This window comes from Cyclopterus lumpus, chromosome 14 (assembly GCF_009769545.1).
Source record: "Cyclopterus lumpus isolate fCycLum1 chromosome 14, fCycLum1.pri, whole genome shotgun sequence".
Lineage (NCBI taxonomy): Eukaryota > Metazoa > Chordata > Actinopteri > Perciformes > Cyclopteridae > Cyclopterus > Cyclopterus lumpus.
In genome coordinates, this window is record NC_046979.1 from 7,128,520 (window position 1) to 7,151,561 (window position 23,042).

Genomic DNA, 23,042 nt, shown 5'->3' on the forward strand with positions numbered 1-23,042 from the left:
CTTTCGTGTAGAGACTGCATTGATTTTTTCAGTCTTGAGGATCTGAGCTGAAAGGAAAAGAGTTGCATGGAGGGAGTAGAGGAGGGGAGCTAGGTGAGCTAGGTGGCTCTTCCTCATGACATTTTATACAGTGGAATTAGCTCAAATGGTAGAGCGCTCGCTTAGCATGCGAGAAGTAGCGGGATCGATGCCTGCATTCTCCAAGTGACTTTGGTTTATTCTGTGCACATGATGAGTGCAAAAAGAAGATTGATAAATCAATGGAACTTCTTGCAACCATAATTTTCTTCCCCCGAGACTTGTAGAATATGATAACTTTTGATTACCAAATATTTAGTGGACAAATAAGATATTCAGAAATGTTCCTGTTTTAATGCAGCAATTTGTACTCTTTCGTGTAGAGACTTGTTGTTTTCACATGTAAACTGCATTGATTTTTTCAGTCTTGAGGATCTGAGCTGAAAGGATCATGTATTGCCTGGCAGACTAAAGGAGAATTGACTGCGACGAGGATGGGATTCGAACCCACGCGTGCAGAGCACAATGGATTAGCAGTCCATCGCCTTAACCACTCGGCCACCTCGTCATCTGTAGACTATCTTTACATCAACACTTTGATCCAGGTCACCTTCCAAAGTGTATACATAGGTCAGGAAACTTTGGAAAAGCGTTGCATGGAGGGGGTAGAGGAGGGGAGCTAGGCGGCTCTTCCTCAAGACATTTTATACGGGGGAATTAGCTCAAATGGTAGAGTGCTCGCTTAGCATGCGAGAAGTAGCGGGATCGATGCCTGCATTCTCCAAGTGACTTTGGTTTATTCTGTGCACATGATGAGTGCAAAAAGAAGATTGATAAATCAATGGAACTTCTTGCAACCAGAATTTTCTTCCCCCGAGACTTGTAGAATATGATAACTTTTGATTACCAAATATTTAGTGGACAAATAAGATATTCAGAAATTTTCCTGTTTTAATGCAGCAATTTGTAATCTTTCGTGTAGAGACTTGTTGTTTTCACATGTAAACTGCATTTATTTTTTCAGTCTTGAGGATCTGAGCTGAAAGGATCATGTATTGCCTGGCAGACTAAAGGAGAGTTGACTGCGACGAGGATCGGATTCGAACCCACGCGTGCAGAGCACAATGGATTAGCAGTCCATCGCCTTAACCACTCGGCCACCTCGTCACCTGTAGACTATCTTTACATCAACACTCTGATCCAGGTCACCTTCCAAAGTGTATACATAGGTCAGGAAACTTTGGAAAAGCGTTGCATGGAGGGAGTAGAGGAGGGGAGCTAGGAGAGCTAGGTGGCTCTTCCTCAAGACATTTTATACAGGGGAATTAGCTCAAATGGTAGAGCGCTCGCTTAGCATGCGAGAAGTAGCGGGATCGATGCCCGCATTCTCCAAATGACTTTGGTTTATTCTGTGCACATGATGAGTGCAAAAAGAAGATTGATAAATCAATGGAACTTCTTGCAACCATAATTTTCTTCCCCCGAGACTTGTAGAATATGATAACTTTTGATTACCAAATATTTAGTGGACAAATAAGATATTCAGAAATGTTCCTGTTTTAATGCAGCAATTTGTAATCTTTCGTGTAGAGACTTGTTGTTTTCACATGTAAACTGCATTTATTTTTTCAGTCTTGAGGATCTGAGCTGAAAGGATCATGTATTGCCTGGCAGACTAAAGGAGAATTGACTGCGACGAGGATGGGATTTGAACCCACGCATGCAGAGCACAATGGATTAGCAGTCCATCGCCTTAACCACTCGGCCACCTCGTCATCTGTAGACTATCTTTACATCAACACTTTGATCCAGGTCACCTTCCAAAGTGTATACATAGGTCAGGAAACTTTGGAAAAGCGTTGCATGGAGGGGGTAGAGGAGGGGAGCTAGGCGGCTCTTCCTCAAGACATTTTATACGGGGGAATTAGCTCAAATGGTAGAGCGCTCGCTTAGCATGCGAGAAGTAGCGGGATCGATGCCTGCATTCTCCAAGTGACTTTGGTTTATTCTGTGCACATGATGAGTGCAAAAAGAAGATTGATAAATCAATGGAACTTCTTGCAACCATAATTTTCTTCCCCCGAGACTTGTAGAATATGATAACTTTTGATTACCAAATATTTAGTGGACAAATAAGATATTCAGAAATTTTCCTGTTTTAATGCAGCAATTTGTACTCTTTCGTGTAGAGACTTGTTGTTTTCACATGTAAACTGCATTGATTTTTTCAGTCTTGAGGACCGATGCCTGCATTCTCCAAGTGACTTTGGTTTATTCTGTGCACATGATGAGTGCAAAAAGAAGATTGATAAATCAATGGAACTTCTTGCAACCATAATTTTCTTCCCCCGAGACTTGTAGAATATGATAACTTTTGATTACCAAATATTTAGTGGACAAATAAGATATTCAGAAATGTTCCTGTTTTAATGCAGCAATTTGTAATCTTTCGTGTAGAGACTTGTTGTTTTCACATGTAAACTGCATTGATTTTTTCAGTCTTGAGGATCTGAGCTGAAAGGATCATGTATTGCCTGGCAGACTAAAGGAGAATTGACTGCGACGAGGATGGGATTCGAACCCACGCGTGCAGAGCACAATGGATTAGCAGTCCATCGCCTTAACCACTCGGCCACCTCGTCATCTGTAGACTATCTTTACATCAACACTTTGATCCAGGTCACCTTCCAAAGTGTATACATAGGTCAGGAAACTTTGGAAAAGCGTTGCATGGAGGGGGTAGAGGAGGGGAGCTAGGCGGCTCTTCCTCAAGACATTTTATACGGGGGAATTAGCTCAAATGGTAGAGCGCTCGCTTAGCATGCGAGAAGTAGCGGGATCGATGCCTGCATTCTCCAAGTGACTTTGGTTTATTCTGTGCACATGATGAGTGCAAAAAGAAGATTGATAAATCAATGGAACTTCTTGCAACCATAATTTTCTTCCCCCGAGACTTGTAGAATATGATAACTTTTGATTACCAAATATTTAGTGGACAAATAAGATATTCAGAAATGTTCCTGTTTTAATGCAGCAATTTGTACTCTTTCGTGTAGAGACTTGTTGTTTTCACATGTAAACTGCATTGATTTTTTCAGTCTTGAGGATCTGAGCTGAAAGGATCATGTATTGCCTGGCAGACTAAAGGAGAGTTGACTGCGACGAGGATCGGATTCGAACCCACGCGTGCAGAGCACAATGGATTAGCAGTCCATCGCCTTAACCACTCGGCCACCTCGTCACCTGTAGACTATCTTTACATCAACACTCTGATCCAGGTCACCTTCCAAAGTGTATACATAGGTCAGGAAACTTTGGAAAAGCGTTGCATGGAGGGAGTAGAGGAGGGGAGCTAGGTGAGCTAGGTGGCTCTTCCTCAAGACATTTTATACAGGGGAATTAGCTCAAATGGTAGAGCGCTCGCTTAGCATGCGAGAAGTAGCGGGATCGATGCCCGCATTCTCCAAAGTGACTTTGGTTTATTCTGTGCACATGATGAGTGCAAAAAGAAGATTGATAAATCAATGGAACTTCTTGCAACCATAATTTTCTTCCCCCGAGACTTGTAGAATATGATAACTTTTGATTACCAAATATTTAGTGGACAAATAAGATATTCAGAAATGTTCCTGTTTTAATGCAGCAATTTGTAATCTTTCGTGTAGAGACTTGTTGTTTTCACATGTAAACTGCATTGATTTTTTCAGTCTTGAGGATCTGAGCTGAAAGGATCATGTATTGCCTGGCAGACTAAAGGAGAGTTGACTGCGACGAGGATGGGATTCGAACCCACGCATGCAGAGCACAATGGATTAGCAGTCCATCGCCTTAACCACTCGGCCACCTCGTCATCTGTAGACTATCTTTACATCAACACTCTGATCCAGGTCACCTTCCAAAGTGTATACATAGGTCAGGAAACTTTGGAAAAGCGTTGCATGGAGGGGGTAGAGGAGGGGAGCTAGGCGGCTCTTCCTCAAGACATTTTATACAGGGGAATTAGCTCAAATGGTAGAGCGCTCGCTTAGCATGCGAGAAGTAGCGGGATCGATGCCTGCATTCTCCAAGTGACTTTGGTTTATTCTGTGCACATGATGAGTGCAAAAAGAAGATTGATAAATCAATGGAACTTCTTGCAACCATAATTTTCTTCCCCCGAGACTTGTAGAATATGATAACTTTTGATTACCAAATATTTAGTGGACAAATAAGATATTCAGAAATGTTCCTGTTTTAATGCAGCAATTTGTACTCTTTCGTGTAGAGACTTGTTGTTTTCACATGTAAACTGCATTGATTTTTTCAGTCTTGAGGATCTGAGCTGAAAGGAAAAGCGTTGCATGGAGGGAGTAGAGGAGGGGAGCTAGGCGAGCTAGGTGGCTCTTCCTCAAGACATTTTATACAGGGGAATTAGCTCAAATGGTAGAGTGCTCGCTTAGCATGCGAGAAGTAGCGGGATCGATGCCCGCATTCTCCAAGTGACTTTGGTTTATTCTGTGCACATGATGAGTGCAAAAAGAAGATTGATAAATCAATGGAACTTCTTGCAACCATAATTTTCTTCCCCCGAGACTTGTAGAATATGATAACTTTTGATTACCAAATATTTAGTGGACAAATAAGATATTCAGAAATGTTCCTGTTTTAATGCAGCAATTTGTACTCTTTCGTGTAGAGACTTGTTGTTTTCACATGTAAACTGCATTGATTTTTTCAGTCTTGAGGATCTGAGCTGAAAGGATCATGTATTGCCTGGCAGACTAAAGGAGAGTTGACTGCGACGAGGATGGGATTCGAACCCACGCGTGCAGAGCACAATGGATTAGCAGTCCATCGCCTTAACCACTCGGCCACCTCGTCACCTGTAGACTATCTTTACATCAACACTCTGATCCAGGTCACCTTCCAAAGTGTATACATAGGTCAGGAAACTTTGGAAAAGCGTTGCATGGAGGGAGTAGAGGAGGGGAGCTAGGAGAGCTAGGCGGCTCTTCCTCAAGACAATTTATACAGGGGAATTAGCTCAAATGGTAGAGCGCTTGCTTAGCATGTGAGAAGTAGTGGGATCAATGCCCGCATTCTCCAAGTGACTTTGGTTTATTCTGTGCACATGATGAGTGCAAAAAGAAGATTGATAAATCAATGGAACTTCTTGCAACCATAATGTTCTTCCCCTGAGACTTGTAGAATATGATAACTTTTTATTACCAAATAATTAGTGGACAAATAAGATATTCAGAAATGTTCCTGTTTTAATGCAGCAATTTGTACTCTTTCGTGTAGAGACTTGTTGTTTTCACATGTAAACTGCATTGATTTTTTCAGTCTTGAGGATCTGAGCTGAAAGGATCATGTATTGCCTGGCAGACTAAAGGAGAATTGACTGCGACGAGGATGGGATTCGAACCCACGCGTGCAGAGCACAATGGATTAGCAGTCCATCGCCTTAACCACTCGGCCACCTCGTCATCTGTAGACTATCTTTACATCAACACTTTGATCCAGGTCACCTTCCAAAGTGTATACATAGGTCAGGAAACTTTGGAAAAGCGTTGCATGGAGGGGGTAGAGGAGGGGAGCTAGGCGGCTCTTCCTCAAGACATTTTATACAGGGGAATTAGCTCAAATGGTAGAGCGCTCGCTTAGCATGCGAGAAGTAGCGGGATCGATGCCTACATTCTCCAAGTGACTTTGGTTTATTCTGTGCACATGATGAGTGCAAAAAGAAGATTGATAAATCAATGGAACTTCTTGCAACCATAATTTTCTTCCCCCGAGACTTGTAGAATATGATAACTTTTGATTACCAAATATTTAGTGGACAAATAAGATATTCAGAAATGTTCCTGTTTTAATGCAGCAATTTGTACTCTTTCGTGTAGAGACTTGTTGTTTTCACATGTAAACTGCATTGATTTTTTCAGTCTTGAGGATCTGAGCTGAAAGGATCATGTATTGCCTGGCAGACTAAAGGAGAGTTGACTGCGACGAGGATGGGATTCGAACCCACGCATGCAGAGCACAATGGATTAGCAGTCCATCGCCTTAACCACTCGGCCACCTCGTCATCTGTAGACTATCTTTACATCAACACTCTGATCCAGGTCACCTTCCAAAGTGTATACATAGGTCAGGAAACTTTGGAAAAGCGTTGCATGGAGGGAGTAGAGGAGGGGAGCTAGGCGAGCTAGGCGGCTCTTCCTCATGACATTTTATCCAGGGGAATTAGCTCAAATGGTAGAGCGCTCGCTTAGCATGCGAGAAGTAGCGGGATCAATGCCCGCATTCTCCAAGTGACTTTGGTTTATTCTGTGCACATGATGAGTGCAAAAAGAAGATTGATAAATCAATGGAACTTCTTGCAACCATAATTTTCTTCCCCCGAGACTTGTAGAATATGATAACTTTTGATTACCAAATAATTAGTGGACAAATAAGATATTCAGAAATGTTCCTGTTTTAATGCAGCAATTTGTACTCTTTCGTGTAGAGACTTGTTGTTTTCACATGTAAACTGCATTGATTTTTTCAGTCTTGAGGATCTGAGCTGAAAGGAAAAGCGTTGCATGGAGGGAGTAGAGGAGGGGAGCTAGGTGAGCTAGGTGGCTCTTCCTCATGACATTTTATACAGTGGAATTAGCTCAAATGGTAGAGCGCTCGCTTAGCATGCGAGAAGTAGCGGGATCGATGCCTGCATTCTCCAAGTGACTTTGGTTTATTCTGTGCACATGATGAGTGCAAAAAGAAGATTGATAAATCAATGGAACTTCTTGCAACCATAATTTTCTTCCCCCGAGACTTGTAGAATATGATAACTTTTGATTACCAAATATTTAGTGGACAAATAAGATATTCAGAAATGTTCCTGTTTTAATGCAGCAATTTGTACTCTTTCGTGTAGAGACTTGTTGTTTTCACATGTAAACTGCATTGATTTTTTCAGTCTTGAGGATCTGAGCTGAAAGGAAAAGAGTTGCATGGAGGGAGTAGAGGAGGGGAGCTAGGTGAGCTAGGTGGCTCTTCCTCATGACATTTTATACAGTGGAATTAGCTCAAATGGTAGAGCGCTCGCTTAGCATGCGAGAAGTAGCGGGATCGATGCCTGCATTCTCCAAGTGACTTTGGTTTATTCTGTGCACATGATGAGTGCAAAAAGAAGATTGATAAATCAATGGAACTTCTTGCAACCATAATGTTCTTCCCCCGAGACTTGTAGAATATGATAACTTTTGATTACCAAATATTTAGTGGACAAATAAGATATTCAGAAATGTTCCTGTTTTAATGCAGCAATTTGTACTCTTTCGTGTAGAGACTTGTTGTTTTCACATGTAAACTGCATTGATTTTTTCAATCTTGAGGATCTGAGCTGAAAGGAAAAGCGTTGCATGGAGGGAGTAGAGGAGGGGAGCTAGGTGAGCTAGGTGGCTCTTCCTCATGACATTTTATACAGTGGAAATTAGCTCAAATGGTAGAGCGCTCGCTTAGCATGCGAGAAGTAGCGGGATCGATGCCTGCATTCTCCAAGTGACTTTGGTTTATTCTGTGCACATGATGAGTGCAAAAAGAAGATTGATAAATCAATGGAACTTCTTGCAACCATAATTTTCTTCCCCCGAGACTTGTAGAATATGATAACTTTTGATTACCAAATATTTAGTGGACAAATAAGATATTCAGAAATGTTCCTGTTTTAATGCAGCAATTTGTAATCTTTCGTGTAGAGACTTGTTGTTTTCACATGTAAACTGCATTGATTTTTTCAGTCTTGAGGATCTGAGCTGAAAGGATCATGTATTGCCTGGCAGACTAAAGGAGAGTTGACTGCGACGAGGATGGGATTCGAACCCACGCGTGCAGAGCACAATGGATTAGCAGTCCATCGCCTTAACCACTCGGCCACCTCGTCACCTGTAGACTATCTTTACATCAACACTCTGATCCAGGTCACCTTCCAAAGTGTATACATAGGTCAGGAAACTTTGGAAAAGCGTTGCATGGAGGGAGTAGAGGAGGGGAGCTAGGTGAGCTAGGTGGCTCTTCCTCAAGACATTTTATACAGGGGAATTAGCTCAAATGGTAGAGCGCTCGCTTAGCATGCGAGAAGTAGCGGGATCGATGCCCGCATTCTCCAAGTGACTTTGGTTTATTCTGTGCACATGATGAGTGCAAAAAGAAGATTGATAAATCAATGGAACTTCTTGCAACCATAATTTTCTTCCCCCGAGACTTGTAGAATATGATAACTTTTGATTACCAAATATTTAGTGGACAAATAAGATATTCAGAAATGTTCCTGTTTTAATGCAGCAATTTGTACTCTTTCGTGTAGAGACTTGTTGTTTTCACATGTAAACTGCATTGATTTTTTTCAGTCTTGAGGATCTGAGCTGAAAGGATCATGTATTGCCTGGCAGACTAAAGGAGAGTTGACTGCGACGAGGATGGGATTCGAACCCACGCGTGCAGAGCACAATGGATTAGCAGTCCATCGCCTTAACCACTCGGCCACCTCGTCATCTGTAGACTATCTTTACATCAACACTCTGATCCAGGTCACCTTCCAAAGTGTATACATAGGTCAGGAAACTTTGGAAAAGCGTTGCATGGAGGGAGTAGAGGAGGGGAGCTAGGCGAGCTAGGCGGCTCTTCCTCATGACATTTTATCCAGGGGAATTAGCTCAAATGGTAGAGCGCTCGCTTAGCATGCGAGAAGTAGCGGGATCGATGCCTGCATTCTCCAAGTGACTTTGGTTTATTCTGTGCACATGATGAGTGCAAAAAGAAGATTGATTAATCAATGGAACTTCTTGCAACCATAATTTTCTTCTTCCGAGAATTGTAGAATATGATAACTTTTGATTACCAAATATTTAGTGGACAAATAAGATATTCAGAAATGTTCCTGTTTTAATGCAGCAATTTGTACTCTTTCGTGTAGAGACTTGTTGATTTCACATGTAAACTGCATTGATTTTTTCAGTCTTGAGGATCTGAGCTGAAAGGATCATGTATTGCCTGGCAGACTAAAGGAGAGTTGACTGCGACGAGGATGGGATTCGAACCCACGCGTGCAGAGCACAATGGATTAGCAGTCCATCGCCTTAACCACTCGGCCACCTCGTCACCTGTAGACTATCTTTACATCAACACTCTGATCCAGGTCACCTTCCAAAGTGTATACATAGGTCAGGAAACTTTGGAAAAGCGTTGCATGGAGGGAGTAGAGGAGGGGAGCTAGGCGAGCTAGGCGTCTCTTCCTCATGACATTTTATCCAGGGGAATTAGCTCAAATGGTAGAGCGCTCGCTTAGCATGCGAGAAGTAGCGGGATCGATGCCCGCATTCTCCAAGTGACTTTGGTTTATTCTGTGCACATGATGAGTGCAAAAAGAAGATTGATAAATCAATGGAACTTCTTGCAACCATAATTTTCTTCCCCGAGACTTGTAGAATATGATAACTTTTGATTACCAAATATTTAGTGGACAAATAAGATATTCAGAAATGTTCCTGTTTTAATGCAGCAATTTGTACTCTTTCGTGTAGAGACTTGTTGTTTTCACATGTAAACTGCATTGATTTTTTCAGTCTTGAGGATCTGAGCTGAAAGGATCATGTATTGCCTGGCAGACTAAAGGAGAGTTGACTGCGACGAGGATGGGATTCGAACCCACGCGTGCAGAGCACAATGGATTAGCAGTCCATCGCCTTAACCACTCGGCCACCTCGTCACCTGTAGACTATCTTTACATCAACACTCTGATCCAGGTCACCTTCCAAAGTGTATACATAGGTCAGGAAACTTTGGAAAAGCGTTGCATGGAGGGAGTAGAGGAGGGGAGCTAGGAGAGCTAGGCGGCTCTTCCTCATGACATTTTATCCAGGGGAATTAGCGCAAATGGTAGAGTGCTCGCTTAGCTTGCGAGAAGTAGCGGGATCGATGCCCGCATTCTCCAAGTGACTTTGGTTTATTCTGTGCACATGATGAGTGCAAAAAGAAGATTGATAAATCAATGGAACTTCTTGCAACCATTATTTTCTTCCCCCGAGACTTGAAGAATATGATAACTTTTGATTAACAAATATTTAGTGGACAAATAAGATATTCAGAAATGTTCCTGTTTTAATGCAGCAATTTGTACTCTTTCGTGTAGAGACTTGTTGTTTTCACATGTAAACTGCATTGATTTTTTCAGTCTTGAGGATCTGAGCTGAAAGGAAAAGCGTTGCATGGAGGGAGTAGAGGAGGGGAGCTAGGCGAGCTAGGTGGCTCTTCCTCAATGACATTTTATACAGGGGAATTAGCTCAAATGGTAGAGTGCTCGCTTAGCATGCGAGAAGTAGCGGGATCGATGCCCTGCATTCTCCAAGTGACTTTGGTTTATTCTGTGCACATGATGAGTGCAAAAAGAAGATTGATAAATCAATGGAACTTCTTGCAACCATAATTTTCTTCCCCCGAGACTTGTAGAATATGATAACTTTTGATTACCAAATATTTAGTGGACAAATAAGATATTCAGAAATGTTCCTGTTTTAATGCAGCAATTTGTACTCTTTCGTGTAGAGACTTGTTGTTTTCACATGTAAACTGCATTGATTTTTTCAGTCTTGAGGATCTGAGCTGAAAGGATCATGTATTGCCTGGCAGACTAAAGGAGAGTTGACTGCGACGAGGATGGGATTCGAACCCACGCGTGCAGAGCACAATGGATTAGCAGTCCATCGCCTTAACCACTCGGCCACCTCGTCATCTGTAGACTATCTTTACATCAACACTCTGATCCAGGTCACCTTCCAAAGGTGTATACATAGGTCAGGAAACTTTGGAAAAGTTGCATGGAGGGAGTAGAGGAGGGGAGCTAGGCGAGCTAGGCGGCTCTTCCTCATGACATTTTATCCAGGGGAATTAGCTCAAATGGTAGAGTGCTCGCTTAGCATGCGAGAAGTAGCGGGATCGATGCCTGCATTCTCCAAGTGACTTTGGTTTATTCTGTGCACATGATGAGTGCAAAAAGAAGATTGATAAATCAATGGAACTTCTTGCAACCATAATTTTCTTCCCCCGAGACTTGTAGAATATGATAACTTTTGATTACCAAATATTTAGTGGACAAATAAGATATTCAGAAATGTTCCTGTTTTAATGCAGCAATTTGTACTCTTTCGTGTAGAGACTTGTTGTTTTCACATGTAAACTGCATTGATTTTTTCAGTCTTGAGGATCTGAGCTGAAAGGATCATGTATTGCCTGGCAGACTAAAGGAGAGTTGACTGCGACGAGGATGGGATTCGAACCCACGCGTGCAGAGCACAATGGATTAGCAGTCCATCGCCTTAACCACTCGGCCACCTCGTCACCTGTAGACTATCTTTACATCAACACTCTGATCCAGGTCACCTTCCAAAGTGTATACATAGGTCAGGAAACTTTGGAAAAGCGTTGCATGGAGGGAGTAGAGGAGGGGAGCTAGGTGAGCTAGGCGGCTCTTCCTCAAGACATTTTATACAGGGGAATTAGCTCAAATGGTAGAGCGCTCGCTTAGCATGCGAGAAGTAGCGGGATCGATGCCTGCATTCTCCAAGTGACTTTGGTTTATTCTGTGCACATGATGAGTGCAAAAAGAAGATTGATAAATCAATGGAACTTCTTGCAACCATAATTTTCTTCCCCCGAGACTTGTAGAATATGATAACTTTTGATTACCAAATATTTAGTGGACAAATAAGATATTCAGAAATGTTCCTGTTTTAATGCAGCAATTTGTACTCTTTCGTGTAGAGACTTGTTGTTTTCACATGTAAACTGCATTGATTTTTTCAGTCTTGAGGATCTGAGCTGAAAGGATCATGTATTGCCTGGCAGACTAAAGGAGAGTTGACTGCGACGAGGATGGGATTCGAACCCACGCGTGCAGAGCACAATGGATTAGCAGTCCATCGCCTTAACCACTCGGCCACCTCGTCACCTGTAGACTATCTTTACATCAACACTCTGATCCAGGTCACCTTCCAAAGTGTATACATAGGTCAGGAAACTTTGGAAAAGCGTTGCATGGAGGGAGTAGAGGAGGGGAGCTAGGCGAGCTAGGCGGCTCTTCCTCAAGACATTTTATACAGGGGAATTAGCTCAAATGGTAGAGCGCTCGCTTAGCATGCGAGAAGTAGCGGGATCGATGCCCGCATTCTCCAAGTGACTTTGGTTTATTCTGTGCACATGATGAGTGCAAAAAGAAGATTGATAAATCAATTGAACTTCTTGCAACCATAATTTTCTTCCCCGAGACTTGTAGAATATGATAACTTTTGATTACCAAATATTTAGTGGACAAATAAGATATTCAGAAATGTTCCTGTTTTAATGCAGCAATTTGTACTCTTTCGTGTAGAGACTTGTTGTTTTCACATGTAAACTGCATTGATTTTTTCAGTCTTGAGGATCTGAGCTGAAAGGAAAAGCGTTGCATGGAGGGAGTAGAGGAGGGGAGCTAGGTGAGCTAGGTGGCTCTTCCTCATGACATTTTATACAGTGGAATTAGCTCAAATGGTAGAGTGCTCGCTTAGCATGCGAGAAGTAGCGGGATCGATGCCCGCATTCTCCAAGTGACTTTGGTTTATTCTGTGCACATGATGAGTGCAAAAAGAAGATTGATAAATCAATGGAACTTCTTGCAACCATAATTTTCTTCTTCCGAGACTTGTAGAATATGATAACTTTTGATTACCAAATATTTAGTGGACAAATAAGATATTCAGAAATGTTCCTGTTTTAATGCAGCAATTTGTACTCTTTCGTGTAGAGACTTGTTGTTTTCACATGTAAACTGCATTGATTTTTTCAGTCTTGAGGATCTGAGCTGAAAGGAAAAGCGTTGCATGGAGGGAGTAGAGGAGGGGAGCTAGGTGAGCTAGGTGGCTCTTCCTCATGACATTTTATACAGTGGAATTAGCTCAAATGGTAGAGTGCTCGCTTAGCATGCGAGAAGTAGCGGGATCGATGCCTGCATTCTCCAAGTGACTTTGGTTTATTCTGTGCACATGATGAGTGCAAAAAGAAGATTGATAAATCAATGGAACTTCTTGCAACCATAATTTTCTTCCCCCGAGACTTGTAGAATATGATAACTTTTGATTACCAAATATTTAGTGGACAAATAAGATATTCAGAAATGTTCCTGTTTTAATGCAGCAATTTGTACTCTTTCGTGTAGAGACTTGTTGTTTTCACATGTAAACTGCATTGATTTTTTCAGTCTTGAGGATCTGAGCTGAAAGGATCATGTATTGCCTGGCAGACTAAAGGAGAGTTGACTGCGACGAGGATGGGATTCGAACCCACGCGTGCAGAGCACAATGGATTAGCAGTCCATCGCCTTAACCACTCGGCCACCTCGTCACCTGTAGACTATCTTTACATCAACACTCTGATCCAGGTCACCTTCCAAAGTGTATACATAGGTCAGGAAACTTTGGAAAAGCGTTGCATGGAGGGAGTAGAGGAGGGGAGCTAGGGAGCTAGGCGGCTCTTCCTCAAGACATTTTATACAGGGGAATTAGCTCAAATGGTAGAGCGCTCGCTTAGCATGCGAGAAGTAGCGGGATCGATGCCCGCATTCTCCAAGTGACTTTGGTTTATTCTGTGCACATGATGAGTGCAAAAAGAAGATTGATAAATCAATGGAACTTCTTGCGACCATAATTTTCTTCCCCCGAGACTTGTAGAATATGATAACTTTTGATTACCAAATATTTAGTGGACAAATAAGATATTCAGAAATGTTCCTGTTTTAATGCAGCAATTTGTAATCTTTCGTGTAGAGACTTGTTGTTTTCACATGTAAACTGCATTGATTTTTTCAGTCTTGAGGATCTGAGCTGAAAGGATCATGTATTGCCTGGCAGACTCAAGGAGAGTTGACTGCGACGAGGATGGGATTCGAACCCACGCGTGCAGAGCACAATGGATTAGCAGTCCATCGCCTTAACCACTCGGCCACCTCGTCATCTGTAGACTATCTTTACATCAACACTCTGATCCAGGTCACCTTCCAAAGTGTATACATAGGTCAGGAAACTTTGGAAAAGCGTTGCATGGAGGGAGTAGAGGAGGGGAGCTAGGCGAGCTAGGCGGCTCTTCCTCATAGACATTTTATACAGGGGAATTAGCTCAAATGGTAGAGCGCTCGCTTAGCATGCGAGAAGTAGCGGGATCGATGCCCGCATTCTCCAAGTGACTTTGGTTTATTCTGTGCACATGATGAGTGCAAAAAGAAGATTGATAAATCAATGGAACTTCTTGCAACCATAATTTTCTTCCCCCGAGACTTGTAGAATATGATAACTTTTGATTACCAAATATTTAGTGGACAAATAAGATATTCAGAAATGTTCCTGTTTTAATGCAGCAATTTGTACTCTTTCGTGTAGAGACTTGTTGTTTTCACATGTAAACTGCATTGATTTTTTCAGTCTTGAGGATCTGAGCTGAAAGGATCATGTATTGCCTGGCAGACTAAAGGAGAGTTGACTGCGACGAGGATGGGATTCGAACCCACGCGTGCAGAGCACAATGGATTAGCAGTCCATCGCCTTAACCACTCGGCCACCTCGTCATCTGTAGACTATCTTTACATCAACACTCTGATCCAGGTCACCTTCCAAAGTGTATACATAGGTCAGGAAACTTTGGAAAAGCGTTGCATGGAGGGGGTAGAGGAGGGGAGCTAGGCGAGCTAGGTGGCTCTTCCTCAAGACATTTTATACAGGGGAATTAGCTCAAATGGTAGAGCGCTCGCTTAGCATGCGAGAAGTAGCGGGATCGATGCCCGCATTCTCCAAGTGACTTTGGTTTATTCTGTGCACATGATGAGTGCAAAAAGAAGATTGATAAATCAATGGAACTTCTTGCAACCATAATTTTCTTCCCCCGAGACTTGTAGAATATGATAACTTTTGATTACCAAATATTTAGTGGACAAATAAGATATTCAGAAATGTTCCTGTTTTAATGCAGCAATTTGTACTCTTTCGTGTAGAGACTTGTTGTTTTCACATGTAAACTGCATTGATTTTTTCAGTCTTGAGGATCTGAGCTGAAAGGAAAAGCGTTGCATGGAGGGAGTAGAGGAGGGGAGCTAGGCGAGCTAGGTGGCTCTTCCTCAAGACATTTTATACAGGGGAATTAGCTCAAATGGTAGAGCTGCTCGCTTAGCATGCGAGAAGTAGCGGGATCGATGCCTGCATTCTCCAAGTGACTTTGGTTTATTCTGTGCACATGATGAGTGCAAAAAGAAGATTGATAAATCAATGGAACTTCTTGCAACCATTAATTTTCTTCCCCCGAGACTTGTAGAATATGATAACTTTTGATTACCAAATATTTAGTGGACAAATAAGATATTCAGAAATGTTCCTGTTTTAATGCAGCAATTTGTAATCTTTCGTGTAGAGACTTGTTGTTTTCACATGTAAACTGCATTGATTTTTTCAGTCTTGAGGATCTGAGCTGAAAGGATCATGTATTGCCTGGCAGACTAAAGGAGAGTTGACTGCGACGAGGATGGGATTCGAACCCACGCGTGCAGAGCACAATGGATTAGCAGTCCATCGCCTTAACCACTCGGCCACCTCGTCATCTGTAGACTATCTTTACATCAACACTCTGATCCAGGTCACCTTCCAAAGTGTATACATAGGTCAGGAAACTTTGGAAAAGCGTTGCATGGAGGGAGTAGAGGAGGGAGCTAGGAGCTAGGCGGCTCTTCCTCAATGACATTTTATACAGGGGAATTAGCTCAAATGGTAGAGCGCTCGCTTAGCATGCGAGAAGTAGCGGGATCGATGCCCGCATTCTCCAAGTGACTTTGGTTTATTCTGTGCACATGATGAGTGCAAAAAGAAGATTGATAAATCAATGGAACTTCTTGCAACCATAATTTTCTTCCCCCGAGACTTGTAGAATATGATAACTTTTGATTACCAAATATTTAGTGGACAAATAAGATATTCAGAAATGTTCCTGTTTTAATGCAGCAATTTGTACTCTTTCGTGTAGAGACTTGTTGTTTTCACATGTAAACTGCATTGATTTTTTCAGTCTTGAGGATCTGAGCTGAAAGGATCATGTATTGCCTGGCAGACTCAAGGAGAGTTGACTGCGACGAGGATGGGATTCGAACCCACGCGTGGAGAGCACAATGGATTAGCAGTCCATCGCCTTAACCACTCGGCCACCTCGTCATCTGTAGACTATCTTTACATCAACACTCTGATCCAGGTCACCTTCCAAAGGTGTATACATAGGTCAGGAAACTTTGGAAAAGTTGCATGGAGGGAGTAGAGGAGGGGAGCTAGGCGAGCTAGGCGGCTCTTCCTCATGACATTTTATACAGGGGAATTAGCTCAAATGGTAGAGCGCTCGCTTAGCATGCGAGAAGTAGCGGGATCGATGCCCGCATTCTCCAAGTGACTTTGGTTTATTCTGTGCACATGATGAGTGCAAAAAGAAGATTGATAAATCAATGGAACTTCTTGCAACCATAATTTTCTTCCCCCGAGACTTGTAGAATATGATAACTTTTGATTACCAAATATTTAGTGGACAAATAAGATATTCAGAAATGTTCCTGTTTTAATGCAGCAATTTGTACTCTTTCGTGTAGAGACTTGTTGTTTTCACATGTAAACTGCATTGATTTTTTCAGTCTTGAGGATCTGAGCTGAAAGGATCATGTATTGCCTGGCAGACTCAAGGAGAGTTGACTGCGACGAGGATGGGATTCGAACCCACGCGTGGAGAGCACAATGGATTAGCAGTCCATCGCCTTAACCACTCGGCCACCTCGTCATCTGTAGACTATCTTTACATCAACACTCTGATCCAGGTCACCTTCCAAAGTGTATACATAGGTCAGGAAACTTTGGAAAAGCGTTGCATGGAGGGAGTAGAGGAGGGGAGCTAGGCGAGCTAGGCGGCTCTTCCTCATCACAATTTATACAGGGGAATTAGCTCAAATGGTAGAGCGCTTGCTTAGCATGCGAGAAGTAGCGGGATCGATGCCCGCATTCTCCAAGTGACTTTGGTTTATTCTGTGCACATGATGAGTGCAAAAAGAAGATTGATAAATCAATGGAACTTCTTGCAACCATAATTTTCTTCCCCCGAGACTTGTAGAATATGATAACTTTTGATTACCAAATATTTAGTGGACAAATAAGATATTCAGAAATGTTCCTGTTTTAATGCAGCAATTTGTACTCTTTCGTGTAGAGACTTGTTGTTTTCACATGTAAACTGCATTGATTTTTTCAGTCTTGAGGATCTGAGCTGAAAGGATCATGTATTGCCTGGCAGACTAAAGGAGAGTTGACTGCGACGAGGATGGGATTCGAACCCACGCGTGCAGAGCACAATGGATTAGCAGTCCATCGCCTTAACCACTCGGCCACCTCGTCATCTGTAGACTATCTTTACATCAACACTCTGATCCAGGTCACCTTCCAAAGTGTATACATAGGTCAGGAAACTTTGGAAAAGCGTTGCATGGAGGGAGTAGAGGAGGGGAGCTAGGCGAGCTAGGTGGCTCTTCCTCAAGACATTTTATACAGGGGAATTAGCTCAAATGGTAGAGCGCTCGCTTAGCATGCGAGAAGTAGCGGGATCGATGCCCGCATTCTCCAAGTGACTTTGGTTTATTCTGTGCACATGATGAGTGCAAAAAGAAGATTGATAAATCAATGGAACTTCTTGCGACCATAATTTTCTTCCCCCGAGACTTGTAGAATATGATAACTTTTGATTACCAAATATTTAGTGGACAAATAAGATATTCAGAAATGTTCCTGTTTTAATGCAGCAATTTGTACTCTTTCGTGTAGAGACTTGTTGTTTTCACATGTAAACTGCATTGATTTTTTCAGTCTTGAGGATCTGAGCTGAAAGGATCATGTATTGCCTGGCAGACTAAAGGAGAGTTGACTGCGACGAGGATGGGATTCGAACCCACGCGTGCAGAGCACAATGGATTAGCAGTCCATCGCCTTAACCACTCGGCCACCTCGTCATCTGTAGACTATCTTTACATCAACACTCTGATCCAGGTCACCTTCCAAAGTGTATACATAGGTCAGGAAACTTTGGAAAAGCGTTGCATGGAGGGAGTAGAGGAGGGGAGCTAGGCGAGCTAGGCGGCTCTTCCTCATCAAAATTTATACAGGGGAATTAGCTCAAATGGTAGAGCGCTCGCTTAGCATGCGAGAAGTAGCGGGATCGATGCCCGCATTCTCCAAGTGACTTTGGTTTATTCTGTGCACATGATGAGTGCAAAAAGAAGATTGATAAATCAATGGAACTTCTTGCAACCATAATTTTCTTCCCCCGAGACTTGTAGAATATGATAACTTTTGATTACCAAATATTTAGTGGACAAATAAGATATTCAGAAATGTTCCTGTTTTAATGCAGCAATTTGTACTCTTTCGTGTAGAGACTTGTTGTTTTCACATGTAAACTGCATTGATTTTTTCAGTCTTGAGGATCTGAGCTGAAAGGAAAAGCGTTGCATGGAGGGAGTAGAGGAGGGGAGCTAGGAGAGCTAGGTGGCTCTTCCTCAAGACATTTTATACAGGGGAATTAGCTCAAATGGTAGAGCGCTCGCTTAGCATGCGAGAAGTAGCGGGATAGATGCCCGCATTCTCCAAGTGACTTTGGTTTATTCTGTGCACATGATGAGTGCAAAAAGAAGATTGATCAATCAATGGAACTTCTTGCAACCATAAATTTCTTCCCCTGAGACTTGTAGAATATGATAACTTTTGATTACCAAATATTTAGTGGACAAATAAGATATTCAGAAATGTTCCTGTTTTAATGCAGAAATTTGTACTCTTTCGTGTAGAGACTTGTTGTTTTCACATGTAAACTGCATTTATTTTTTCAGTCTTGAGGATCTGAGCTGAAAAGAAAAGCGTTGCATGGAGGGAGTAGAGGAGGGGAGCTAGGCGAGCTAGGCGGCTCTTCCTCATGACATTTTATACAGGGGAATTAGCTCAAATGGTAGAGTGCTCGCTTAGCATGCGAGAAGTAGCGGGATCGATGCCCGCATTCTCCAAGTGACTTTGGTTTATTCTGTGCACATGATGAGTGCAAAAAGAAGATTGATAAATCAATGGAACTTCTTGCAACCATAATTTTCTTCCCCCGAGACTTGTAGAATATGATAACTTTTGATTACCAAATATTTAGTGGACAAATAAGATATTCAGAAATGTTCCTGTTTTAATGCAGCAATTTGTAATCTTTCGTGTAGAGACTTGTTGTTTTCACATGTAAACTGCATTGATTTTTTCAGTCTTGAGGATCTGAGCTGAAAGGATCATGTATTGCCTGGCAGACTCAAGGAGAGTTGACTGCGACGAGGATGGGATTCGAACCCACGCGTGGAGAGCACAATGGATTAGCAGTCCATCGCCTTAACCACTCGGCCACCTCGTCATCTGTAGACTATCTTTACATCAACACTCTGATCCAGGTCACCTTCCAAAGTGTATACATAGGTCAGGAAACTTTGGAAAAGCGTTGCATGGAGGGAGTAGAGGAGGGGAGCTAGGGAGCTAGGCGGCTCTTCCTCAATGACATTTTATACAGGGGAATTAGCTCAAATGGTAGAGCGCTCGCTTAGCATGCGAGAAGTAGCGGGATCGATGCCCGCATTCTCCAAGTGACTTTGGTTTATTCTGTGCACATGATGAGTGCAAAAAGAAGATTGATAAATCAATGGAACTTCTTGCAACCATAATTTTCTTCCCCCGAGACTTGTAGAATATGATAACTTTTGATTACCAAATATTTAGTGGACAAATAAGATATTCAGAAATGTTCCTGTTTTAATGCAGCAATTTGTACTCTTTCGTGTAGAGACTTGTTGTTTTCACATGTAAACTGCATTGATTTTTTCAGTCTTGAGGATCTGAGCTGAAAGGAACATGAATTGCCTGGCAGACTAAAGGAGAGTTGACTGCGACGAGGATGGGATTCGAACCCACGCGTGCAGAGCACAATGGATTAGCAGTCCATCGCCTTAACCACTCGGCCACCTCGTCACCTGTAGACTATCTTTACATCAACACTCTGATCCAGGTCACCTTCCAAAGGTGTATACATAGGTCAGGAAACTTTGGAAAAGTTGCATGGAGGGAGTAGAGGAGGGGAGCTAGGCGAGCTAGGCGGCTCTTCCTCATGACATTTTATACAGGGGAATTAGCTCAAATGGTAGAGCGCTCGCTTAGCATGCGAGAAGTAGCGGGATCGATGCCCGCATTCTCCAAGTGACTTTGGTTTATTCTGTGCACATGATGAGTGCAAAAAGAAGATTGATAAATCAATGGAACTTCTTGCAACCATAATTTTCTTCCCCCGAGACTTGTAGAATATGATAACTTTTGATTACCAAATATTTAGTGGACAAATAAGATATTCAGAAATGTTCCTGTTTTAATGCAGCAATTTGTAGAGACTTGTTGTTTTCACATGTAAACTGCATTGATTTTTTCAGTCTTGAGGATCTGAGCTGAAAGGATCATGTTTTGCCTGGCAGACTAAAGGACAGTTGACTGCGACGAGGATGGGATTCAAACCCACACGTGCAGAGCACAATGGATTAGCAGTCCATCACCTTAACCACTCGTCCACCTCGTCATCTGTAGACTATATTTACATCAACACTCTGATCCAGGTCACCTTCCAAAGTGTATACATAGGTCAGGAAACTTTGGAAAAGCGTTGCATGGAGGGAGTAGAGGAGGGGAGCTAGGCGAGCTAGGTGGCTCTTCCTCAAGACATTTTATACAGGGGAATTAGCTCAAATGGTAGAGCGCTCGCTTAGCATGCGAGAAGTAGCGGGATAGATGCCCGCATTCTCCAAGTGACTTTGGTTTATTCTGTGCACATGATGAGTGCAAAAAGAAGATTGATCAATCAATGGAACTTCTTGCAACCATAAATTTCTTCCCCTGAGACTTGTAGAATATGATAACTTTTGATTACCAAATATTTAGTGGACAAATAAGATATTCAGAAATGTTCCTGTTTTAATGCAGAAATTTGTACTCTTTCGTGTAGAGACTTGTTGTTTTCACATGTAAACTGCATTTATTTTTTCAGTCTTGAGGATCTGAGCTGAAAAGAAAAAGCGTTGCATGGAGGGAGTAGAGGAGGGGAGCTAGGCGAGCTAGGCGGCTCTTCCTCATGACATTTTATACAGGGGAATTAGCTCAAATGGTAGAGTGCTCGCTTAGCATGCGAGAAGTAGCGGGATCGATGCCCGCATTCTCCAAGTGACTTTGGTTTATTCTGTGCACATGATGAGTGCAAAAAGAAGATTGATAAATCAATGGAACTTCTTGCAACCATAATTTTCTTCCCCCGAGACTTGTAGAATATGATAACTTTTGATTACCAAATATTTAGTGGACAAATAAGATATTCAGAAATGTTCCTGTTTTAATGCAGCAATTTGTAATCTTTCGTGTAGAGACTTGTTGTTTTCACATGTAAACTGCATTGATTTTTTCAGTCTTGAGGATCTGAGCTGAAAGGATCATGTATTGCCTGGCAGACTAAAGGAGAGTTGACTGCGACGAGGATGGGATTCGAACCCACGCGTGCAGAGCACAATGGATTAGCAGTCCATCGCCTTAACCACTCGGCCACCTCGTCACCTGTAGACTATCTTTACATCAACACTCTGATCCAGGTCACCTTCCAAAGTGTATACATAGGTCAGGAAACTTTGGAAAAGCGTTGCATGGAGGGGGTAGAGGAGGGGAGCTAGGCGGCTCTTCCTCAAGACATTTTATACAGGGGAATTAGCTCAAATGGTAGAGCGCTCGCTTAGCATGCGAGAAGTAGCGGGATCGATGCCCGCATTCTCCAAGTGACTTTGGTTTATTCTGTGCACATGATGAGTGCAAAAAGAAGATTGATAAATCAATGGAACTTCTTGCAACCATAATTTTCTTCCCCCGAGACTTGTAGAATATGATAACTTTTGATTACCAAATATTTAGTGGACAAATAAGATATTCAGAAATGTTCCTGTTTTAATGCAGCAATTTGTACTCTTTCGTGTAGAGACTTGTTGTTTTCACATGTAAACTGCATTGATTTTTTCAGTCTTGAGGATCTGAGCTGAAAGGATCATGTATTGCCTGGCAGACTAAAGGAGAGTTGACTGCGACGAGGATGGGATTCGAACCCACGCGTGCAGAGCACAATGGATTAGCAGTCCATCGCCTTAACCACTCGGCCACCTCGTCATCTGTAGACTATCTTTACATCAACACTCTGATCCAGGTCACCTTCCAAAGGTGTATACATAGGTCAGGAAACTTTGGAAAAGTTGCATGGAGGGAGTAGAGGAGGGGAGCTAGGCGAGCTAGGCGGCTCTTCCTCATGACATTTTATACAGGGGAATTAGCTCAAATGGTAGAGCGCTCGCTTAGCATGCGAGAAGTAGCGGGATCGATGCCCGCATTCTCCAAGTGACTTTGGTTTATTCTGTGCACATGATGAGTGCAAAAAGAAGATTGATAAATCAATGGAACTTCTTGCAACCATAATTTTCTTCCCCCGAGACTTGTAGAATATGATAACTTTTGATTACCAAATATTTAGTGGACAAATAAGATATTCAGAAATGTTCCTGTTTTAATGCAGCAATTTGTACTCTTTCGTGTAGAGACTTGTTGTTTTCACATGTAAACTGCATTGATTTTTTCAGTCTTGAGGATCTGAGCTGAAAGGATCATGTATTGCCTGGCAGACTAAAGGAGAGTTGACTGCGACGAGGATGGGATTCGAACCCACGCGTGCAGAGCACAATGGATTAGCAGTCCATCGCCTTAACCACTCGGCCACCTCGTCATCCTGTAGACTATCTTTACATCAACACTCTGATCCAGGTCACCTTCCAAAGTGTATACATAGGTCAGGAAACTTTGGAAAAGCGTTGCATGGAGGGAGTA

At 42.4% G+C, this 23,042-nt stretch overlaps 50 non-coding genes across 50 annotated transcripts; 20 read left to right on the plus strand and 30 right to left on the minus strand.

The window, feature by feature from the left end:
• Positions 1-504: 504 nt before the first annotated feature.
• trnas-gcu lies at positions 505-586 on the minus strand. The gene has a single exon. It is a non-coding gene; the product is annotated as a tRNA-Ser (tRNA).
• A 517-nt stretch (positions 587-1,103) lies between these two features.
• On the minus strand, positions 1,104-1,185 carry trnas-gcu. The gene has a single exon. It is a non-coding gene; the product is annotated as a tRNA-Ser (tRNA).
• A 152-nt stretch (positions 1,186-1,337) lies between these two features.
• trnaa-agc lies at positions 1,338-1,410 on the plus strand. The gene has a single exon. It is a non-coding gene; the product is annotated as a tRNA-Ala (tRNA).
• A 301-nt stretch (positions 1,411-1,711) lies between these two features.
• Positions 1,712-1,793, minus strand: trnas-gcu. Its single transcript has one exon. It is a non-coding gene; the product is annotated as a tRNA-Ser (tRNA).
• Positions 1,794-2,578: 785 nt separating this feature from the next.
• On the minus strand, positions 2,579-2,660 carry trnas-gcu. The gene has a single exon. It is a non-coding gene; the product is annotated as a tRNA-Ser (tRNA).
• A 517-nt stretch (positions 2,661-3,177) lies between these two features.
• trnas-gcu lies at positions 3,178-3,259 on the minus strand. The gene has a single exon. It is a non-coding gene; the product is annotated as a tRNA-Ser (tRNA).
• A 152-nt stretch (positions 3,260-3,411) lies between these two features.
• On the plus strand, positions 3,412-3,484 carry trnaa-agc. Its single transcript has one exon. It is a non-coding gene; the product is annotated as a tRNA-Ala (tRNA).
• Positions 3,485-3,786: 302 nt separating this feature from the next.
• On the minus strand, positions 3,787-3,868 carry trnas-gcu. Its single transcript has one exon. It is a non-coding gene; the product is annotated as a tRNA-Ser (tRNA).
• A 554-nt stretch (positions 3,869-4,422) lies between these two features.
• Positions 4,423-4,495, plus strand: trnaa-agc. The gene has a single exon. It is a non-coding gene; the product is annotated as a tRNA-Ala (tRNA).
• A 301-nt stretch (positions 4,496-4,796) lies between these two features.
• Positions 4,797-4,878, minus strand: trnas-gcu. The gene has a single exon. It is a non-coding gene; the product is annotated as a tRNA-Ser (tRNA).
• Positions 4,879-5,404: 526 nt separating this feature from the next.
• On the minus strand, positions 5,405-5,486 carry trnas-gcu. Its single transcript has one exon. It is a non-coding gene; the product is annotated as a tRNA-Ser (tRNA).
• Positions 5,487-6,003: 517 nt separating this feature from the next.
• trnas-gcu lies at positions 6,004-6,085 on the minus strand. Its single transcript has one exon. It is a non-coding gene; the product is annotated as a tRNA-Ser (tRNA).
• Positions 6,086-6,237: 152 nt separating this feature from the next.
• On the plus strand, positions 6,238-6,310 carry trnaa-agc. The gene has a single exon. It is a non-coding gene; the product is annotated as a tRNA-Ala (tRNA).
• Positions 6,311-7,845: 1,535 nt separating this feature from the next.
• trnas-gcu lies at positions 7,846-7,927 on the minus strand. Its single transcript has one exon. It is a non-coding gene; the product is annotated as a tRNA-Ser (tRNA).
• A 152-nt stretch (positions 7,928-8,079) lies between these two features.
• On the plus strand, positions 8,080-8,152 carry trnaa-agc. The gene has a single exon. It is a non-coding gene; the product is annotated as a tRNA-Ala (tRNA).
• A 302-nt stretch (positions 8,153-8,454) lies between these two features.
• Positions 8,455-8,536, minus strand: trnas-gcu. The gene has a single exon. It is a non-coding gene; the product is annotated as a tRNA-Ser (tRNA).
• A 526-nt stretch (positions 8,537-9,062) lies between these two features.
• Positions 9,063-9,144, minus strand: trnas-gcu. Its single transcript has one exon. It is a non-coding gene; the product is annotated as a tRNA-Ser (tRNA).
• A 152-nt stretch (positions 9,145-9,296) lies between these two features.
• trnaa-agc lies at positions 9,297-9,369 on the plus strand. Its single transcript has one exon. It is a non-coding gene; the product is annotated as a tRNA-Ala (tRNA).
• A 300-nt stretch (positions 9,370-9,669) lies between these two features.
• On the minus strand, positions 9,670-9,751 carry trnas-gcu. Its single transcript has one exon. It is a non-coding gene; the product is annotated as a tRNA-Ser (tRNA).
• Positions 9,752-10,690: 939 nt separating this feature from the next.
• Positions 10,691-10,772, minus strand: trnas-gcu. Its single transcript has one exon. It is a non-coding gene; the product is annotated as a tRNA-Ser (tRNA).
• A 525-nt stretch (positions 10,773-11,297) lies between these two features.
• Positions 11,298-11,379, minus strand: trnas-gcu. Its single transcript has one exon. It is a non-coding gene; the product is annotated as a tRNA-Ser (tRNA).
• A 526-nt stretch (positions 11,380-11,905) lies between these two features.
• trnas-gcu lies at positions 11,906-11,987 on the minus strand. The gene has a single exon. It is a non-coding gene; the product is annotated as a tRNA-Ser (tRNA).
• A 152-nt stretch (positions 11,988-12,139) lies between these two features.
• On the plus strand, positions 12,140-12,212 carry trnaa-agc. Its single transcript has one exon. It is a non-coding gene; the product is annotated as a tRNA-Ala (tRNA).
• Positions 12,213-13,334: 1,122 nt separating this feature from the next.
• On the minus strand, positions 13,335-13,416 carry trnas-gcu. Its single transcript has one exon. It is a non-coding gene; the product is annotated as a tRNA-Ser (tRNA).
• Positions 13,417-13,567: 151 nt separating this feature from the next.
• trnaa-agc lies at positions 13,568-13,640 on the plus strand. The gene has a single exon. It is a non-coding gene; the product is annotated as a tRNA-Ala (tRNA).
• Positions 13,641-13,941: 301 nt separating this feature from the next.
• trnas-gcu lies at positions 13,942-14,023 on the minus strand. Its single transcript has one exon. It is a non-coding gene; the product is annotated as a tRNA-Ser (tRNA).
• A 153-nt stretch (positions 14,024-14,176) lies between these two features.
• On the plus strand, positions 14,177-14,249 carry trnaa-agc. Its single transcript has one exon. It is a non-coding gene; the product is annotated as a tRNA-Ala (tRNA).
• A 301-nt stretch (positions 14,250-14,550) lies between these two features.
• Positions 14,551-14,632, minus strand: trnas-gcu. The gene has a single exon. It is a non-coding gene; the product is annotated as a tRNA-Ser (tRNA).
• A 152-nt stretch (positions 14,633-14,784) lies between these two features.
• On the plus strand, positions 14,785-14,857 carry trnaa-agc. Its single transcript has one exon. It is a non-coding gene; the product is annotated as a tRNA-Ala (tRNA).
• A 714-nt stretch (positions 14,858-15,571) lies between these two features.
• trnas-gcu lies at positions 15,572-15,653 on the minus strand. The gene has a single exon. It is a non-coding gene; the product is annotated as a tRNA-Ser (tRNA).
• Positions 15,654-15,803: 150 nt separating this feature from the next.
• trnaa-agc lies at positions 15,804-15,876 on the plus strand. The gene has a single exon. It is a non-coding gene; the product is annotated as a tRNA-Ala (tRNA).
• A 301-nt stretch (positions 15,877-16,177) lies between these two features.
• Positions 16,178-16,259, minus strand: trnas-gcu. Its single transcript has one exon. It is a non-coding gene; the product is annotated as a tRNA-Ser (tRNA).
• Positions 16,260-16,410: 151 nt separating this feature from the next.
• trnaa-agc lies at positions 16,411-16,483 on the plus strand. Its single transcript has one exon. It is a non-coding gene; the product is annotated as a tRNA-Ala (tRNA).
• Positions 16,484-16,784: 301 nt separating this feature from the next.
• Positions 16,785-16,866, minus strand: trnas-gcu. Its single transcript has one exon. It is a non-coding gene; the product is annotated as a tRNA-Ser (tRNA).
• A 526-nt stretch (positions 16,867-17,392) lies between these two features.
• trnas-gcu lies at positions 17,393-17,474 on the minus strand. Its single transcript has one exon. It is a non-coding gene; the product is annotated as a tRNA-Ser (tRNA).
• A 152-nt stretch (positions 17,475-17,626) lies between these two features.
• trnaa-agc lies at positions 17,627-17,699 on the plus strand. The gene has a single exon. It is a non-coding gene; the product is annotated as a tRNA-Ala (tRNA).
• A 301-nt stretch (positions 17,700-18,000) lies between these two features.
• On the minus strand, positions 18,001-18,082 carry trnas-gcu. Its single transcript has one exon. It is a non-coding gene; the product is annotated as a tRNA-Ser (tRNA).
• Positions 18,083-18,234: 152 nt separating this feature from the next.
• Positions 18,235-18,307, plus strand: trnaa-agc. The gene has a single exon. It is a non-coding gene; the product is annotated as a tRNA-Ala (tRNA).
• Positions 18,308-19,056: 749 nt separating this feature from the next.
• Positions 19,057-19,129, plus strand: trnaa-agc. The gene has a single exon. It is a non-coding gene; the product is annotated as a tRNA-Ala (tRNA).
• A 301-nt stretch (positions 19,130-19,430) lies between these two features.
• trnas-gcu lies at positions 19,431-19,512 on the minus strand. Its single transcript has one exon. It is a non-coding gene; the product is annotated as a tRNA-Ser (tRNA).
• Positions 19,513-19,664: 152 nt separating this feature from the next.
• On the plus strand, positions 19,665-19,737 carry trnaa-agc. Its single transcript has one exon. It is a non-coding gene; the product is annotated as a tRNA-Ala (tRNA).
• Positions 19,738-20,038: 301 nt separating this feature from the next.
• trnas-gcu lies at positions 20,039-20,120 on the minus strand. The gene has a single exon. It is a non-coding gene; the product is annotated as a tRNA-Ser (tRNA).
• A 151-nt stretch (positions 20,121-20,271) lies between these two features.
• trnaa-agc lies at positions 20,272-20,344 on the plus strand. Its single transcript has one exon. It is a non-coding gene; the product is annotated as a tRNA-Ala (tRNA).
• A 289-nt stretch (positions 20,345-20,633) lies between these two features.
• trnas-gcu lies at positions 20,634-20,715 on the minus strand. Its single transcript has one exon. It is a non-coding gene; the product is annotated as a tRNA-Ser (tRNA).
• A 564-nt stretch (positions 20,716-21,279) lies between these two features.
• Positions 21,280-21,352, plus strand: trnaa-agc. Its single transcript has one exon. It is a non-coding gene; the product is annotated as a tRNA-Ala (tRNA).
• Positions 21,353-21,653: 301 nt separating this feature from the next.
• Positions 21,654-21,735, minus strand: trnas-gcu. The gene has a single exon. It is a non-coding gene; the product is annotated as a tRNA-Ser (tRNA).
• Positions 21,736-21,878: 143 nt separating this feature from the next.
• On the plus strand, positions 21,879-21,951 carry trnaa-agc. The gene has a single exon. It is a non-coding gene; the product is annotated as a tRNA-Ala (tRNA).
• Positions 21,952-22,252: 301 nt separating this feature from the next.
• trnas-gcu lies at positions 22,253-22,334 on the minus strand. Its single transcript has one exon. It is a non-coding gene; the product is annotated as a tRNA-Ser (tRNA).
• A 151-nt stretch (positions 22,335-22,485) lies between these two features.
• Positions 22,486-22,558, plus strand: trnaa-agc. Its single transcript has one exon. It is a non-coding gene; the product is annotated as a tRNA-Ala (tRNA).
• A 301-nt stretch (positions 22,559-22,859) lies between these two features.
• On the minus strand, positions 22,860-22,941 carry trnas-gcu. The gene has a single exon. It is a non-coding gene; the product is annotated as a tRNA-Ser (tRNA).
• Positions 22,942-23,042: the final 101 nt, after the last annotated feature.